This window comes from Panthera tigris, chromosome D1 (genome assembly GCF_018350195.1).
Source record: "Panthera tigris isolate Pti1 chromosome D1, P.tigris_Pti1_mat1.1, whole genome shotgun sequence".
Lineage (NCBI taxonomy): Eukaryota > Metazoa > Chordata > Mammalia > Carnivora > Felidae > Panthera > Panthera tigris.
The window spans coordinates 70,499,497-70,515,433 of NC_056669.1; the positions used below are offsets into that span (position 1 = coordinate 70,499,497).

A 15,937-nucleotide genomic window follows, 5' to 3' on the forward strand; every position below is an offset into this window, starting at 1 on the left:
TATTTACAATAGCCAAGATAGGGAAGCAACCCACGTGTCCATCGATAGGTGAATGGATAAAGAAGATGAGGTATATATACACAATGGACTATTATTCAGCCATAAAAACCATGAAATTTTGCCATTTGCAACAACATGGATAGATTTGGAGGGTATAATCCTAAGTGAAATAAGTCAGTCTGAGTAAGACAAATATCACAGGATTTCGCTCACGTGTGGAATTTAAGAAACAAAACAAATGAACAAAGAAAGAAAGAAACACACAAACAACAGCAACATAAAAAAAAAAAACCAGACTCTTAAATAAATATAGAGAACAAACTAGGGGCTATCAGAGGGGGAGGGAGTTGGGGGGGGGTTGTTGAAATAGATAAAAGGGATTAAAGAGTACATTTATCTTCATGAGCACTGAGAAATGTATAGAATTGTTGAATCATATTGCATAACTGAAACTAATATAACACTATATGTTAGTTATACTTGAATAATAACTTGAAAAACAATATACTTGCTGTAATGCCGCAAGACAGCTTCAGAACAAGAAGCCTGTCCTCCCTCTGAACAAGATTGCTCCCCAAGTCTCTCACATATAGACTCTAAACTGCCACTTGATTACCAGTTTGGGGAAACATCAAGTTATATTCAAAATGTATATTTAAAAATTACAAACGTATTAAATAACTTAATGGTCATATGTTTTACAAAGTAACATTGAAAGTTTTTTATATGTTCATTTAGATACAGTGTCTAAACGTGAATTTTTGAAAGAACTCATAAAGGGAAAGGTCAATACATAACTTTTGTACAAGAACCAATTAATCACAGTGAAATTAAAAACGGCAGGAAAAATATTTGTGTTAAGTGTTAGGGAAAGGGATTATTATGTATAAAATATAAAAGTTTACTCTAACATATATAAGTATCATAAATGCCCCCTTAATGGCAAATGACCTGAACAGAATGAAATGCTGATAGTGAGCAAGTGGGAAAATATTCAGGCCATAACAAAACTCAAACAACAAGATATATTTTTCCATCTATTAACTTGGCAAAGAAGATGTAACAGTAATACTGGCAGAGTGTGCAATAAATTGATGTGCTCATCCCTTTCTGACAGCTGATATAAAACAGGAACTTGAGGGTATATATTAAGAACCATAAAACTGTTCACACCCTTTGACCCAGTAATTTTCATTCATTGTAATTTAGGTGAAGGAGCTGATTGATGAGGAGGGCAATCCCTAGATGTGAGGCTCTTCATTGTGGCATTTTCTATAATAGCAGAGATGCATTCACCTAAATGTCCAACAACAGAAAAAGTACAAACAGGTAAGTCGTAGTACATTAACTGGATGGAATATTCTGCAGTTAACAGAAAAAAATAACTATGAAGAATATCAGATAGGTAAGGAGCTGTTCAAAATAGCATTTTGAAAACCAAAATATCCAATTATGTAGATGATTTGATTATAGCACTGTTAAATATGCCAGTATGTAGATAAGGACGATGAGGGAGAAAAGAAAAACAGATTGTGTTTGTTCCTTCTCTTTCTCTTCAAATCACGAAACTGGTAATTTTTCTTTTGGCATCGACACGCTCCTCTACCTGCATCGTTCCCTCTTTTATTCATTTCTCTGTCTTACCCATTTTTTGAACGAGCATGCTTTTCCCGGGTATCCACGTCACCTAGAAAGAAAATCAACAGATACTTTATTCATTAATTATGGAGCCTTTATTTTGTATTCAGCAATGGGATACAATAATGGTTAAGATCTATTTCCCTCTGCTCATTGAGCTCACCATTTACACACACATGGATAAAGAGATATTTGCTATATAGTACAGAAGTTCAAAAACTGATAGAAAAAAAAGGAAGCTAACTAGGAACCAGAATTCTTAGGAGTCAAATGTTTTGTCTCTTCAATGGGATTTTTCATTTCAAAGGGCTCAAGGGATTTGCATTTTTAATTACTCCACTTTTCTCTGACAGCACACTTTCTTGCTCCTCCCCCAGAGACATAAAAATGCTCCTCTCTGGGGTACCTGGGTGGCTCAGTGGGTTGAGCATCCAATTTAGGCTCAGATGATGATCTTGCAGTTTCTGAGTTCAAGCCCCACATCAGGCTTGCTGCTGTCAGCACAGAAACCACTTGGATACTCTGTCCCCCTCTCTCTGCCTTCCCTTGCTCATGCTCTTGCTCTCAAATATAAAAATTAAAAAAAAAAATGTTCATCTCTCCTCCAAGGCAAAAATCGAGTTTTTACTTCCACACTCCTTCTCATTATTATTCCTATAACCCTCCTTCCTTTTAGTCAGGATTCCATATGTGTTTCTAATTCCATGCAGTCATCCATCCAGTAATGATTATTGACCATTAACCAGAGATGTACCAGCTCTGGACTAGGTGGCCTCTGGGGCACAGGTAAAGCAGTAGAAGATTCCTGACCACTGGCTCCTTAGGGAACAAATGAGGCAGGATTTGACCCCATCTAGGGAGAGGTAGCCAGACCTGGGACCTCATGACACTTTGACCAAACTGCACAGTAGACCCTTGGGCAAGAAAATACAGCATGGAGGGTTTTTGAAAATCTGTTTTTTATCAACTTCTTCGCCACCACTGTCATTTAGACAACCTCCTCTCAGGTCCCAAACCTTAAGACACATCTCTGCTATTTCCTTACCCTCTTCTCCTAGACTTATAACATCTTCATGAACTCTGATCTTCATGGTGATAACAGGAAATAAGTAGAAAAGGTGAGAACACCCATTTTACAGGTGAGGAAAATGAGACTTGCCTAAGGCCACATGACTATAAGTGGAAGAAGGATGGTAAATGAGAAAATCAATTGGTCTGGAAACTCATGAGATAAAAGTTATGGTCCTCTATTTGTAATAATCTTAATCCAGGCAGGTGGCCTTTCCTTCTTGGCCCATTGCTTCACACGAGAAGCTGTGCCCTGTAGACATCCTTCCAGCTCTCCACTATGAAATGATAAAATCTTTCCATTCTCTTTCAGCCTCCTCCTGGAGGAAGAGAAAGCTTCCTAACCCTAAAACCCAGGCCACAAGCCAGACCAATTTAATCAGAGTCTGGAGGAGGTGATGGAACCTGAGTATCAGGATTTTGTAAAGTCCCAGGAGATTCCAATGAGGTTCAAGGTTGAGAGTCAGCCTATTAGAAGCTCCTGAGGGGCAGGCATGTGGGCCACCCAGATCTGCATTGCCCTGCCCCTCCCTCCTTATCTTCTATCACTGTCCCCCAGGTGACTCCTCCCTGTCCTAGGGCTGATGCTGAAGATGAAGTGAAGCCACATCCCTTAACTGCTTTCCACAATATTTACTGTCCCCTCCTATTGACAGCCCTAATGGATTGTACTGATTAAATAATCCCTGTGATTTTGGGCTGCCCTGGGGCTGGTCTGTCAGACAATGGCAGAAGCCGCCATTGCTTGGTTCTAAATGAATCATTTGCTGTAAATAGCCTCTTATCCAGAGTCAGGCTCTAATGGGACTCAGGAGCAGAAATGAGCTGCCCATATGGCAGCTGCCCATATGAACTTGTGGTTGCAGCAGCCATAGCAACCATTGACCTCAGAGACACAGGCTTCAAGTCTTTCTTGTAACTAACCATTCCTGGTCAGGGAAGCACAGCCAAGAACCCTGCAGAAAATGTTGCAGGCTCCAGGGTGGAATTTTCAGTTAGGAAGGGCCCCAGGGCAGGTGATGGAGAGGTTCCCTCTTCCCTGTCTTCCTACAAACTTCTTCCTTCCCTCTTCTCACTCCCTCTCCCAGACACTTGCTCTGTCCTAGTCTCTCAAAGTATTCCATATAGTCTTGCTCCCATTCAGTTTAAGAGAGAAGTTCTCACTCTTTTTTTAAATGTGTTATTTATTTTTGAGAGAGAGAGAGAGAGAGAGAAAGGGAAAGAGAGAGAGACACAGAGAGACAGAGAGAAAGTGGGGTAGGGGCAGAGAGAGAGGGAGACACAGAATCTGAAGCAGGCTCCAGGCTCTGAGCCGTTAGCACAGAGTCCCATGCAGGGCTCAAACCCACAAACTATGAGGTTATGACATGACTGAAGGCCAGCGCTTAACTGACTGAGCCACCCAGGTGCCCCATTACTTTTTCAAAGTCTAGCTCTGAGATCAGGTATTCCTCAGCCAGGGTAAGGGAGAACCTAAGATCAAGGTGGCTGATAGCAGCTTTCACGGGTGCCTTCCTGGGATCCAGAACCCTTGACTGAAGAGAATCATCTACCAGGGAACTTTTTCATGTTACTAAACATTTCTATCTAGAAGGATGTTCACAGGGTTATCTTATTTATTTATCCATCCTTAAATTCATTTATTCAAGGGAGATTTATTTTCACCATAAACAAAGTGAATCCCATGTTTCTTTTCCAAGTTGTATATAGCCCAGCAGCGGAGATAAATATGTGCACGTGGCCACTCACAGTATCTGCAGCTCAGATACCACAGCAATATCACTCTTCCCTTACCCAGTGTGTTTGAGTTCATGTTCATGAGACCGTATCAGCTGGAGTACACAAGGAAGATACTTCTGGGAGAAAAGAGTATTGGACTGTAGCCACTCCCCTGATGGAACCCCAAAAAACAGGATGGACTGGGCTGTCCTGGTCAAGGCCAAAGGACAGAAAAGGCCAGGATGGTGTGTGAGCACCCAGGGGTGGACTGGGCCCCACGCACTAGGCCAGCAAAAGAAATGTTTCTGGGCATAGTGTACTACTGGAAACAGTAAAATCCTAAATTAGCAGCGTATGTGCACACTGGGGGAATCCAAGAGGAGGGTATGTGAGTAGAACTCAGAGGTGTTTTAGGAGCACCTTAAGACTGAATCTCAGAGCAGAAAAGCTCCCCTAAAATTGGGAACAAGACATCACTGGCTTCCCATTTCCTGGAACTGTGAGTTACAACTAAGGCAGGCCCTTAGTTTTTATTGCTGTGCCATTTCACATATGGAAGCTTTCCCCAAAATGTCCTTCTTCATCTTCTCTCTTAGATTTTAAGGCTCAGATTGAATGAGCCTTCAACTCTTTCCACTTCTCCCTCCAAAAGAAGGAATCCCTCTCTCTTCTGTATCTTAAAGCACTTGTTCATATCTCAAATAAAACACTATCAACACTTGTATCAGATTAAATCTGTATGATGTGCTATTTCCACATTGGACTATGTGTGATCCTGGTGGTTGTATTGTCACTTGCACCTAGCTTGTGCCTGGCATATCGTAGATATTCAGTACATGTTGGATGAAATAAAATTATGTCCCCAAGTCAAATCATTATGATGTACATCTGAAACTAATATAACATTGTGTGTTAATTTTACTTCAATAAAAAAATAAAGAAAAATTATGTAACCTGATACTTTGTTAGAGAATATTATATATTAAATAGAAAAGTGGGTTTTCCTACTTAGGGCGATTACCAAGAGAAGGGGAAACGGATATCAAGGAGTCACCCTCTGGTCTTTTCACTATAGAGCTTATTGTCTTCAAGAGGCAAGTGGGATTTGCTGCCTTTAAGCAAGGAGTGCTCTGTAATACAATCCCAGAGAAGAGTGCATCAGTTTTTGCTAGGAGTCTCCATAGGTATGAGGGTTCAAGAGCCTGGCAGGGCTGAGAGATAATTCCTCTGTACCTACCATTTGGGCTTGCAAACAGCTAAGGGCCTCCTTTCTCCTAATCCTCCTGCAAACATGCTGACAAATTCATAGTGTTTTGGTATTCATTTTCTGGACTTGGCTACCAGTTCTGTCAGATTCTTTCCTTGGTGTGTTAATTAATGATGTCAGAGTCTTCTTCCAGATCAGTTTCCATCGGAGTCCACACCTTGGTCCCTACAGATGCTGAATCCCAAGCATTAAATGTGAGATTACTCATTTTATCTTAAAGTTCTGGGAGAAGCTCATTTCAGTCCCCTACATAGTAAGAACCTTCCTTGTCTATCCTTATTCTTGATGGAGAAGGTTAGATGAGTTTAAGGATCTGAAATCCTTTCACAAAATCAAAAATTCCACGCAGAAGACATTAACATTATATATGCACTGCTAGAAAGCCAAGATTTCATGAACCCCAAATCAGGCAAGCCTCTTTGCTCCTCCCACTAGACTCCCCCTAAATGGACACTGCTGCCAAGTCTGGATTTTTGTTTTTTAACTTTTTATCTTGAAATAAATTTAGTTTTACAAGAGTTACAGAGATAGTACAGAGAGTTCCTATCTACCCTATCCCAGCTTGTTCTGACATTAACATGCTTCAAAACCACTATCCATTTATTAAAGTTAAGAAATAGGGGCGCCTGGGTGGCTCAGTTGGTTAAGAAGAGGAATCTGACTTCGGCTCACGTCATGATCTCGCAGTTCACGAGTTCAAGTCCCACAGTGGGCTCTGTGCTGACAGCTCAGAGTCTGGAGCCTGCTTCTGATTCTATATCTCCCTCTCTCTCTGCCCTCTCCTGCTTGTGCTCTCTCTCTCTCAAAAATAAATAAAAACATTAAAATATTTTTAAATTAAATTAATAAAATATTGATATAATAAAATTAACTAAACTATAGCATTTACTCAAACTTTACTAGTTTTTCCGCTAATATCCTTTTTTTCTGTTCTGGGATACCAGGTTGCATTCATCCATCTATTCATTCATTTACTTAAAAATTGAGATATAAATGACACATAATACAGTATAAGTTTAAGGTGTACAGCCCATTGGTTTGATCCATTTATATTGCAATATGATTGCCATTGCACTGTTAGCTAACACTTCTATCCTATTATATTGTTATCATTCCTTCTAGTGGTGAGAACAATTAAGATTTAGTCTCTTGGTAAGTTTAATGTTAATAATACTATTTTGTTGTTTGTAACCTCTGTGCTTTGTATTAGTTCTCCAGGACTTATTTATCTACTAGTTGCAAGCATGTACCGTTAATCAATGTCTCTCCCATTCCTCTATTCCCCAGCCTTCGGCAACCACCATTCCACTATTTTATTTTATTTTATTTTATTTTATTTTATTTTATTTTATTTTATTTTATTTTATTTTCCACATGAAAAGGATATCATACAGGATTTATCTTTCTCTGTGTGACTTATCTCTCTTAGCACAACATCTTTAAGATCATTCCATGTTATCAAAAACTGCAGAATTTCCTTTTTTCTCACAGGTGCATAGTATTCTGCAGTATATATATACTGCAGTTTCTTTATCCATTCATCTCATTGATGGGAACCTAGGTTGTGTCCATATCTTGGCTATTGTAAACAGCACCACAATAAACATGGAAATGCATGTATCTCTTCGATAACAGGTTTTCATTTCTTTTGGCTGTATACCCAGAATGCTAGATTATATGGTAATGCTATTTTTAACTTTTTGAAGGACCTTCAGGCTGTATTCCACAGTGGCTGGACCAGTTTACATTTCCACTGACAGTACACAAGGGCTCCCTTTTCTCCACATCTTCACCAACACTTGTTACCTCTTGTCTTCTTTATGATAACTATTCTTACAGGTGTGTGGTGAAAGATGATTGTGGTCTTAATGCATTTATTTCCCTTATGATTAGTGATGTCGAGCACCTTCTCATATACACGTTGGCCATGTGAATGTCTTTTTTTTGAAAAGTGTCTATTTAATTCTCTGTCCATTTATTAATTGCATTTTTTGTTGTTATTGCATTGTCTGAGTTCTTTGTGCATTTATTTTATTTTTTTAATTTATTTTTTTGGGAGAGTGCAAGCAGGGGAAGGACAGAAAGAGAGGGGGACAGAGGATGCAGAGCAGGCTCTGTGGTGACAGTAGTGAGCCCAATGTGGGGCTTGAACTCACAAACTGCAAGATTACAACCTGAGCTGAAGTCGGACGCTCACCCAAATGAGCCACCCTGGCACCCTGGTACATTATATTAACCCCTTATCTGACACATGACTTGTAAACATTGTCTCTCATTCTGTAGGGGCTTTTTGTTGTTGTTGTTTTTTTACAGTATAGAAGGTTTTTAATTTGATGCAATCCTATTTGTTGATTTTTGCTTTTGTTGTTTGTGCTTTGGTGACATACCTTGCCAAGACTAACGTGGAGGAGCTTCTTCCCTGTTTTTTTCCTAGGAGTTTTATGACCAGGTCTTATGTTTAAGTCTTTTTTCCATTTGGAGTTAATGTTTGTTAGTGGTGTAAGAGAGGGGTCCAGTATCATTTTTCTGCATGTGGTTACCCAGTTTTCTCAACACCTTTTGTTCAAGAGACTATCTTTTCCCCATTGGATGTTCTTGGCTCCCTTATCAAATATTAGCTGACCATATATGCAGGGGTTTAATTATAAGCCCTGTATTCAGCTGCTGTTAGATGGAATGTTCTACAGATGTCTGTTAGGTCCATTTGGTCTAATGTTTGTTCAAGTCTATCTCTTCCTTGTTGATGATCTGCTTGGATGATCTATCCACTGTTGAAGCTGGGGTATTGAAGTCCTCTACTATTATTGTATTGTCTATTTCTCCTTTCATATCTATTAGTATTTGCTTAGTATATTTATATGCTCTGATTTTAGGTGTATATATTTTTATGATTGTTTTATCTTCTTAATGGACTGATCTGTTTATCATTATATAATGACCTTCCTTGTTGCTTGTTAACATTTTTGACTTAAGGTCTATTTTGTGTGATATCAGTATAGCTAACACTTCTTCCTTTTGGTTTTCATTTGCATGGAATACCTTTTTCCATCCCTTTACTTTGATTCTATATGTGTCCTTAAGGTCCAAGCAAGTCTCTTGTGGGCAGCCGATAGTTGTTGTTTTTTTAATCCATCATCTACTCTGTGCCTTTGGTTGCTGAATTTAATCCATATACACTTAGAGTAATTATTGATATTAAGGACTACCATCTAATTAATTAGTTTCTGGGTTTTTTTTAAATTTCCATTGTGGCTTTTTCTCTCTGTTTCTGCCTACCTTTGTAAAGTGGTTATTTTCCATGTTGGTATGGTCTGTTTCCCCCTTCTTTGTCTTTTGTGAATCTGCTCTAGGTTTTTGCTTTGTGTTTACTATGGGGCTTAAGTAACACACCTTATATAGATAACACAGTTCATTTTAGGCTGATGGCAACTATTTTTTGGTCACCTATAAAGGGCCCAACCTTTACTTTTTCCCTTTTATATTACTGATGTCACAATTTACCTCTTTTTATGTTGTTTATTCATTAAAAATTTATAGCACTATAGTTATTTTTACTACTGTTTTCCTTTAAACTTTATACTATAGTTGAGTGGTTAAAATACATTTTTATCTATATTAGTGTGCTGTGTACTTTCCTGTGTTTTCATGTTGATTAGTATCTTCTCATTTCAGCTTTGAGAACTCCTTTCAGCATTTCTTGCAATGTAGTGGTGATGAACTCCCTCAGCTTTTGTTTGTCTTGGAAAGCCTTTATTTCTCCTTCATATCTGAAGAATAACTTTGTCAGATAATATATTCTTGACTGACAAATTTTATCCTTCTACACTTTGAATATGTCATTCCACTCTCTCTGCCTATAGAGTTTCTGCTGAGAAATCCACTGATTGCCTAATGGGGGTTTCTTTGTAAGTTACATTGTTCCCAGCCCGCCCTCCCCCTTCCTCCAGCCCCCAGCTGCATTTAGGATTCTTTCTTTGATTTTTGACAGTTTCAGTATAATGTGTCTTGGAGGAGGTATTTTTTCATTATGATAATAGGGTGATTTATTAGCTTTCTGGACTTGATGTTCAAGCCTTTCCCCACATTTGGGAAATTGTCTGTTCTTTCTTTCAATAAATTCTCTTCCCCCATCTATCTCCCTCTGGAACCTCGGTTATTCTGATATTTGTCTTTTGATGGATTCCCATAGTTCTACATATAGGTTTTCCTTCCCTTTTAAAATCTCTGTTATTTCATTTTTTTTCACTGTGTTATTTCAAAATTCCTATCCTCCAAGGCACATATTTGTTCTACCATCTGGTCTGCCCTGCTACAGAGGCTCTCTATTGCATTCTTCATCTCATTCATTGACTTCTTCAGCTCCAGAATTTCTGTTTGGTGATTTTCTATGATTGCAATCTTTTTGGAAAATAACTCATTTTGTTCATTTTATTCCTGATGTTATTGACTTGCCTTTCTCAGTTTTCTTACAACTCACTGAATCTTCACAACTGCTATTTAGGTTCCTTATCAATTATATCACAATATCCCATGCCTTTGAGCTCAGTTGCCAGAGACTTGTCATTTTCTTTTGTGTTGACATATTTCCTTGATTTTTTCATATTCCTTATTTGAAGTAAAGGAGATCTGCTTAACTCTGTGCTCAATGCCTTCAGCAGATGGGGTATTACATTCTATGGCATTGGTATTATCTGGGTTTTTCCTCTGTGCTTGTGAAGCTGAACCTGCTGCACTCTTTTTGCTCTGTTCTACAGCAGAATTTTTTTAATGTTTATTTGTTTATTTTTAAAATTTTATTTAAATCCAAGTTAGTTAACATATAGTGTAATAATGATCTCAGGAGTAGAATTTAGTAATTCATCACTTACATATAACACCCAGCGCCCATCCCAACAGGTGCCTTCCTTAACGTCTATCACCCATTTAGCCCATCTCCCCACCCAACACCCCTCCAGCAACCCTCAGTTTACTCTCTGTATTTAAGAGTCTCTTATGGTTTGCCTCCCTCTCTGTTATTATTTTTCCTTCCCTTCCCCTATGTTCATGTGTTGTGTTTCTTAAATTCCACATAGGAGTTAAGTCATATGGTATTTGCCTTTCTTTGACCGACTTACTTTGTTTGGCATAATACATTCTAGTTCCATCCACATTGCAAAAAGCAAGATTTCATTCTTTCTGATTGCTGAGTAATATTCCATTGTAAATCCATTGTATAGACATATTGCTGGGTAACAGGGTAGCTCTATTTTTAATTTTTTGAGGAACCTCCATACTGTTCTCCAGAGTAGCAGCACCAGTTTGCATTCCCACCAGTAGTCTGGCAGAATTTTTAAGCTTCTTATGTTTTCTCTGGTTCTTAAAATTCACCAGGCTGGTTACTGGAAACTTCTTTTGTTGTCCAGAAGGTGGTGCTATTGCTCAAGTTTGTGTTTCTTCCCTGCCTGCCAACCACTATTTTCTGAGGGTGCTTTTTGTCTCTAGAGAGCTCTGGCAAGCACACCTGAAAGCATTAACAGGGCGCCTGCATCAGAGTGCCCAGAGGTGTGAATTTAGCGGTAGTGCATTGAGGGGTGCCTAGTAGCCTATCGGGGAGATCCTTGGTGGTGGTACTCCCAGAGGATAGTGGATGGACTTCTTGTTGAGCACAATCCCTTCGAGGTGGTTTGAACTTCATATCTGCCTCTTTCCCAATAACTCTCCTCCCTAGGTCTTAGAGCTCTCATTTTAGTACTCCCAGTGCTGACAGAGACAAAATGGGTTTTTCCAGCCACATTGTGCCCAGCTGGGGCAGCCAGGGACTCACTTGGCACTTTCCTTTTCCCTGTGGGCAGGTCACCATTGCCAGATAAATCAACTTTGTTCAGTGTTTCCTTAGGGAAGAGGAAAAGTGACAGGAAATTGTCTCTTACTGCCTCCATTGCAACCAAATTCGTATTTTTTCTTTTCTTCTTTTTCCAACGGTATGCTTGAGTCTCCTTCACATAGTCTGGACTTCTATAAGTTGTCACTCAGCTGTGAGTGACTGTCCTGTCAGCACTTACCTGGTTTTTGACTGAGGGCAGCTAAGGGGGTCTAGACACTTTCGCTGGCTCTACCTGTTCTGCAGCCTGTTATGGAGGTTTGTCTGTCTCTTACCAAGTGCACTGGTGGGTGAGATTCCTCCCAGGCCCCTTGGAGTAAGGTTCTCAGACCCAAAAGACCAATCAAGGCAAATCTGTTCATATATAGATGACTAATTCATTGATTAAAAAGGAGGATAAAGAGGAGAAATGGCTTAGGCCGCCATATTGCTGACATTACTCCCATATTGCTTTTAGTTGCCGCATCACCATGGTCTCCTCTGATTCTTTTAACGGATTCTTAGTCTTTCCTAGCTTTTTCATGACTTTGACATTTTTGAATGCCGTGATCATATATTTCTTAAACTGCCCCCGATTTAGGTTATCTGATGTTTTCTCAAGGTTACAGGCTATGGATCTTGGGAAAGAATATCCCAGATGAGAGGTGCCTATCTCATTGATCCAGTCGGGGAGTTCATGATGTCAAGATGTACTACTAGCAATGTTAATCTTGATTGATGAAGGCAGTGTCTGTCAGGTTTCTCCTGTTACTAAAGTTTTTATTTTTCCCTTTCTCTACTCTGTTTGTTAGGTGATGGTCACTATGTCCACCCCACAGTTTGGATACTTGAGTGCTTCCTTACTTTCTGGCACTACAATAAATATGTTCCAGACCCATCTTGTATTTTTCCTTCACCTGCCCTGGAATCAGCTAATTTCCCAAGGATTCTTGCTTTGTTTTATTGGGAATGTTATATAAACATTTACAGAGTGTGCTGGTTACAATGCTATGTGCTGGGGATGGAGAAGAAACCAAAAAAGGGATGGGGTTTTGCTCTCAAGGTGCTTCAGTCAGGTGTGACAAGCATTATAGAAAGGACGTGCATGGAGCTACAGGGAAGATAATAAGAGGATTTAAGCACCTTTGGGGTTAAAAAGCTTCCCAGAGAAAGTGGCACTAATGCTGAGGCTTTAAGGAAGAGCAAGAAATGAGGAAGAGAGGAAACCAAGATCCGGGTTTGTGCTACATCTTGTGATTGGCTTAAACCTCAAACAACTCATCTATTATCATTGTTTTGTGATTAATTCCCTAATCCCTTCCCTACTCCTAATCTTTTCCCTGAGAAGATCCTACACTCTAATATCCCTTCATTCATTCATCCATTCAACATTTTTTTTGAGAATAGAGGAAGAAAAAGCATTCTAGGTGGAAAGAACAGCCTATGGGAAGGCCAGGATATGAAAAAGAGCATGGTGTGTGCTCAAGGAACTGAAGGAAACTTATTATAACAAAAATGAGAGAGCAGGAGAAAGAGTGGCAAGAAATGAGGCTAGAGACATGGGAATACACCAGGTCCTGTAGCTCCTTAAAGTCATTTGAGAGTTTTGGACATAATTCCAAGGGCAATGGAGAGCATGGAAGGCTGTGGAGCCAGTGAGTGACCAGACTGGGTCACCTGGCTGCAGAGGGGAGGATGGGTTGACAGGGAGAAAGGCATCAACCTCTGTAAGGCTTAGTAAGGTTAGATTCCTTCCTGCCTCACAGGATTGGGGTGAGGATTAAACAAAGGAACACGTATAAATTCCCTGGAAGGATGTTTGGCACATGACAGGCAGTCAGGAAATCATTTAATTCAACAATTCTGATTCTCTTTCATCTGATCTCGCTTTTCTCTTTATTCCCCTGACTATATTTTGGTTAAGAAATTACCTTTTCAACTTTTTGCTCCAATTAAAATTGAATACCGTGCTAGCCAGTGAACAAATGTAAATAAGGCCTGGGTGCTTAAGACACAATTATAACCAGCCATAACATGATGGTATGAACCACATTAGTGACATAAGCCCAGACTGTTAGAGGGCAAAGACAGCATCCTTCAGCTCTCTGCCCTTAATGTCAGGCAAAATATGTGTCATGGAGGACTTCAGCATGGACTTTTCTACCAAATGAATGCATGCTCTGGGAGCTCAGAAGACAAAGCAGGAGCCTTGGATGCACTGTAAATCAAATCTCTTAGGATTTAGTATAAGCTCATTGAGGACAGTGGCTTACCTTCCTTATATTTGGTTGACATATGTTTGGGAGTATAGTTAGTATGTTTTCTGTTTTATTTCATGAAAATTGCTTCAAAGTCACTGTTAATCACATTTTTAAACAAAAAACTTTCCTATCATGAAGCACACTGTAACATGAAAACATCAAATCTATACTGAGATGCTTGTCTTGATAAAGTTAAGTTCCTAATTATCTATTTCCATCTGAGTCACAGATAATATGAGAGAAATTTCATTCTTTATTGCTCCCTTGTCCCACCACCTATCTGTACCCTGGTCACCTAACCTAACTCCTAGCTGATATGTGTTTAGAAAATCAGAGTGATTTAGGGGCGCCTGGGTGGCTTGGTCGGTTAAGCGTCCGACTTCGGCTCAGGTCATGATCTCACGGTCCGTGAGTTCGAGCCCCGCGTCGGGCTCTATGCTGACAGCTCAGAGCCTGGAGCCTGTTTCGGATTCTGTGTCTCCCTCTCTCTCTGCTCCTCCCCTGTTCATGCTCTGTCTCTCTCTGTCTCAAAAAAATAAATAAACGTTAAAAAAAAATTAAAAAAAAAAAAAGAAAATCAGAGTGATTTTATCCTTAGCCCGAGTAATACACCAGTAGACTAGTGTGAGATCCTGTAATATCAGGTAAAGTAAATGACTGCGGGGGTCATAACTAACACGGTTCCCTCTATTAATGTGTGTAGTTTATGCTAATGTATTTTATTTCTGAGGCCAACTGAAAAATGAGGTAAGTAATCATGTTGGCTGTGGGAACACTTAGCATTATTGTGGGAAATTAAAGCTGTTTTATTCTTGTATTTATGGTTCTTCAGTTTCTTATGGTGGAATCAAACTTGGTCACACGGCTTACATTTTCTTCAAGAGTTTTACTGTTCCAGACGGAAGCCCTGGCTGCCTGTCCTTAAACTCACTGGAATCGGTGGCTCCGTCTGTGACAGCTGTTGTGCACCAACATGATCATCCAGGGAGGACAAACACACTTCAGATGCTTACTAATGCCCCTCAGGTAAATAATACTGTTTTGAAAAAAAACTTGGGAAGTAATTCTGATATTTCATAATGAATCTGTACTCTTTAGCTGCATTTTGAAAGTATATTATAAGGCCTAAACTCAAAGTAAGAAATTTAAAAGTACAGGGAATGTAGAAAAGGAATATATGCTCCTATTTCCCAATTCTTAGTTCCTAATATAATGGTATTGTTGATTTTTTAATCACGGATATCCATATTTTCTTGTTTTTCCTGGGGTCTAACTCTGAATATGTTTTTACTAGAACCATAAGTGTGCAGGTGTAATGCTTATGTCAGGTCCCCATTGTGGCTAAAATCTGTTGTGCTTGCATGATCATCAACATTTCTTTAATGAATGAGAAGCAATTTATTTTGTTTTACCTTTTACCTTCCATTTAGCACAGCATCCATTTATTATTAGTTATTCTTTTTACTATTTTTGCATAGGAGATATTGTATGTTCACCGATGAGTCAATCTAGGAAGATGGAAAAACTTTTCTGAAATCACTTCAGCGTTACAGATGGGATTGAACCTAGATCGTTGTTCTTACCTTTTTACTGTTCATTAAAATCTGTGTCAAGCTTTGGGTCAAGAATTAGGTGTCGAGTTTATTGGTAGGAAAATACTTAGTCATGATCGATCCAAGTGAGCTGTGACACTCTCCAAAAATATGTGTCCTTGGATCTTTCATGCCAGGGATGTGGGCTACATACAGATTTGCACATGAATATTACTATGTCTGTTCTGTGTAAGAGAATACTTACACTAATATAACAAAGCAAGATCTAAAGATACGGTATGGAGAAAACTAAAATATTCCTTCTTCTCCATTATTCTACCAATTCAATTTCATGATTCTGTAATGCATTGATTAAATGTCATAATAAATAACGAGTTAGGAGATAAAAGGAGGCACAGAAATTTTGTTAATATAAAATGAATTACAGAATGCTTCCAGAAAGAAGCTGATCTTGATCAGTGAGGTGAAGGAAAGGGAAGATCTATTGTGAAGACTGACAGTTTAAAGTCAGAGTGCATCGGAATCGTCTGAGGAGGATAGTAACTATTCAATGCTCAGGTCTGAACACTGGAGATTCAGATTCAGTTGGCAT

General features: G+C 39.2%; 1 long non-coding RNA gene across 1 annotated transcript; it reads right to left on the reverse strand.

Moving 5' to 3' along the window:
- Window positions 1–1,011: 1,011 nt before the first annotated feature.
- Window positions 1,012–15,288, reverse strand: LOC122231154. The gene is made up of 3 exons (XR_006208326.1): window positions 15,205–15,288; window positions 1,645–1,687; window positions 1,012–1,296 (listed from the first exon to the last, which is right to left on the reverse strand). It is a non-coding gene; the product is annotated as an uncharacterized LOC122231154 (long non-coding RNA).
- Between the last annotated feature and the right edge of the window lie 649 nt (window positions 15,289–15,937).